We start from the raw sequence: 3,749 nt of genomic DNA on the forward strand, positions 1-3,749 counted from the left end.
GTCACAGTGCTATCCTGACTGGCATACCCACCCTCTACCCTAAGCCTCTCTACCCCTGAACTTTGCTTCCCTTCCTATAGCTTCTTTTCCTAAACAACCCAGCCATTCTGGCTATGCATTCTCTTGGTTCCCATTTGTTCTCTTTGCGCTTTCTCTCTGTTCTTCCTCTCCCCCACCCCTCTCATGGCCAGTATAGTCTGCTGGACTACTTCAGTCTGGACTCTTCCAGATGCCTCTCACTGTTCTCTCCCTCATATTTACAATAAACCTTCTCCTCAACCATACTTAGGATAAGCCATGTCCTTACTTTCATTCAATACTAAGAACTTTCATCCAAATTTTAAAATCAAGGATTAAGAAACTTCAAAGTTGCAGGGCCGTGGCAGCACACGTCTTTAATCCCAGTACTCAGGAGGATCTCTGAGTTCAAAGACAGCCTGGTCTATAGAGTGAGTTTTAGGATAGCCAGGGCTACACAGGGAAACCCTGTCTCAAAAAACCAAAATAAATACAACCATTATATATCTGCAACCAACCATTTTATGAGGCCTACCCATGATGCTGGTTTCTTGTCCTCAACCATAATTAGGTTGACTTGATGCCCAGCACAAAGTGCCTCCACCAACTTGCCATACACAGGCTCATTACAATTGGATACAAGCAAACAAAGGCAAGCTTGGCACTTGTCTAAGGCTCTGGCAGCTTCATGTATGCCATGCGCTAGGCCATCATGGAAGAGGGCAGTCTTTGGCACCTCTTGTAATGTTGGCATCCATTACACCTTTAGCAGCAATGCCTTCCCCAGCGATGGTGATGGATTATGAGTGAGGCCAAATCTTAAATGTACCTGGGCCAGAACCTCCAGGTTCACACAATTCAGAAGTAGCAAGGGGAAAGGGTTTTTTTGTTTTGTTTTGTTTTTTTAATTTATATGTGTACTGATGTTTCTCTTGCATGTATGTCTATATGAGGGTGTCAGATCACCTGGAACTGAAGTTATAGAGAGTTGTGAGCTGCCATGTGGGTGCTGAGAATTGAACTTAAGTCTTCTGGAAGAGCAGCCAGTGATCTTCTCAACCAAGCCATCTCTCTAGCCCCATTAAATTTTGCCTGCACATATATCTGTGCACATGTGTGCCTGGTGCCATGGAAGCCAAGAGTGTTTCAAATCTTCTGAAACTGGAGTCACAGATGGTTGTGAACTGCCAACTGGGTCCTCTGGAAGAGCATAAGTACTCTTAACCTCTGAGTCATTTCTCCAGCTCCCCTCAGAAAATTTTAAGTTACTCAATTAGAGGAAAGTGATAATGTTTCCATTCCAACCACTGGCCATTGATGTTTCCTTATCACTCATCTTCCAAATTATATTTTTTGACTACCTTAAAAATATTAACTTTAAAGTCAACATGCCCAAAACTGTTACCTCTGTTACTTTGATACTTACTGTCATTCTTTTAGGCAAGAAACTAAAATTTCATAGTTGAGTCTTCCCTCTCAGACTTATATTAAGTATCTACCTAGATCTAGTCCATTCTATTCAACAAACTACAGTTATACTTAATGAATCATGGTAAACTGCTTACCTAATTTTACCACAATGTAACAACTTAAATCAAACAACCCTGTAGCATTGGGCCAAAATCTCTCACCACTTTCTTAAGCTGGAGTTCTTTCTAAATATGGTCTTCTGACCTGCTGGCGTCTGTGGTATCTGGGACCATGTTAGAAATGCAAATTTGGGGATTTGACCTAAAACCTACATTAAAAAGCTGAGAGTGGAGACCAGCAGATTCTGAGGAATAGTCAAGTTTAGTTAAGTGCACCAACTGTAGATTCCTCCACTTACTTTGGAAGCTGATCTCACTTTACTATTTTTATTCATTTCCCAGTGATAGCTCCTTACTTACATGTCTAGCAATGCCAGTCCTTTCTCCTGTGCAACCAAGCCTTTAGCCATTTTCCATTTTTTTTCTTGAGGCAAGATCTACTAGATTGCTCAGGCTGGTCCTAATTTCCTTAGTGCAAGTGATCCTTCCAACTCAGCCTTGCCAGTAGCCACGATTCTAGGCAAGTGCACCTCACAAAGGCTATTTCCTGTCTTTTCCCTACAAAAAAAAAAAAGTCTCTTACAATTTTGTAGCCCATGTTATCCCTATTTAATTGGTTCTTTGTCATAATACCAACTGGCTTACACTGTAACTATTTATTAACCTTTTGTTTTGTTTTGTTTTTCCAGACAGGGCTTCTCTATGTGGCCTTGGCCGTCCTCAACTCGCTTTATACTCAGAGATCCGCCTGCTTCTGCCTCCCTGAGTGCTGGGATTACAAGCATGCACCACAGCACCCCAGCTTTGTTGGGCTTTTTTAAAGGTAGGGATTTCTCCATCCTTAGGATAGTTCAGGGCGCACAGTACTTGCTCATAAAGTCTTGCTAGTGTGTTAGTCTTACTGACTCTACGAAGCGTGGGGATGGGCAAACAGATCAAACTACTATTTTATCAAGGCCCTTTGGAAAATATAAAAATTTGGAAAGCCTACCAATACTGCAACAATATAATAACCTCAACAGCTATCTACACTATAAAGTCAACAAACATGGTTTCAACTAACTTAGGTGATACAACAATTTTACAGGAACTCAGTTGTTCATCTCAATTTGACAAGTTCAGGAAGCCTGGGCAAACAACCAAGGTTAAAATGTAATGATGTGAATCAAAACATTCCAAAGACTGTGCAGACATACTGTTTGTAAAAGTCAAGAGGAGGAGGGGGAACGGGAACACAGAAAGGAAAGAAATAGAGAAATAACTTTTTTAATTTTTAAATAAATCCGGAAGACAGGAGGAAGATGGTAGGAGGACGGCAGATGAACAGCCGTCGGCACACTAAAGGAAAGCCTCTCGCAATAAACACGAAAGAAAACAGAAGCTGCTTGGCAGACTACTCAGGACATCTGAGGCAGCCCGACAAGAAAGCACAAGACACAGGCGCGACCTAGGAAATGGTTTTCGCTGTCAGGGAAGTGATCTGGAAGTCCACACAACTTTTTCTTAAAGGCGCAGTCTGAGGGTTGGTCTGACCTGCCCCGAGGAGTGCTGCGGAAGAAGCGCGGGCAGGCCAGGCCACGGAAGGGAGACGAAACGTGGGCGTCTCCCTCGGAACCAGCGCCGCCTGCGTGGTGCCGCCCGGGCCCGAGGCCCAACACTCACCTTTCCCACTCCGAGGCCGTGGTGAAGTCTGTGATCTCAAACACCTCGGACTCGGGCTGCGGGGAGAGAGAGGAGCACAGACATTAAGCCGGGCCACTGGCGTCGGCGGCACAACCCGGGGACAGACGCACCCAGGGTGCAGAACTCACCTCGCTGTCGGCCGCCATCTTGCCGAGCGGAGCGTCAGCCCGTGCGCGAAGGCTGCCGGGAAGAAGGGAGCCAAGGCTGGCACGGATGACCGTGGGCGGGACCTCGGTGCGCAGTGGGTGGAGCCTCGGTGCGGGCCCGCCCAAGGAGCACCGGGTGGAAGGGGAAGAGACGTCTGATCCAGGCAGGAAGAGCTAAGCGTGAAGTCTGCGCTCCCTCGAGATGGTTTAGTAATTTTTCTTTCTTTCTTTCTTTCTTTCTTTCTTTCTTTCTTTCTTTCTTTCTTTCTTTCTTTCTTTCTTTCTTTCTTTCTTTCTTTCTTTCTTTCTTTCTTTCTTTCTTCCTCCCTCCCTCCCTCCCTCCCTCCCTCCCTCCCTCCCTCCCTCCCTCCCT

At 45.3% G+C, this 3,749-nt stretch overlaps 1 long non-coding RNA gene across 1 annotated transcript; it reads right to left on the bottom strand.

The window, feature by feature from the left end:
* Positions 1 to 2,039: 2,039 nt before the first annotated feature.
* Positions 2,040 to 3,398, bottom strand: LOC129680322 (uncharacterized). The gene is made up of 3 exons (XR_008720674.1): positions 3,359 to 3,398; positions 3,210 to 3,265; positions 2,040 to 2,105 (listed from the first exon to the last, which is right to left on the bottom strand). It is a non-coding gene; the product is annotated as an uncharacterized LOC129680322 (long non-coding RNA).
* Between the last annotated feature and the right edge of the window lie 351 nt (positions 3,399 to 3,749).

The sequence above is a fragment of the Psammomys obesus genome, unplaced genomic scaffold, assembly GCF_907164565.1.
Source record: "Psammomys obesus unplaced genomic scaffold, mPsaObe1.curated_primary_1811, whole genome shotgun sequence".
Classification (NCBI taxonomy): Eukaryota; Metazoa; Chordata; class Mammalia; order Rodentia; family Muridae; genus Psammomys; species Psammomys obesus.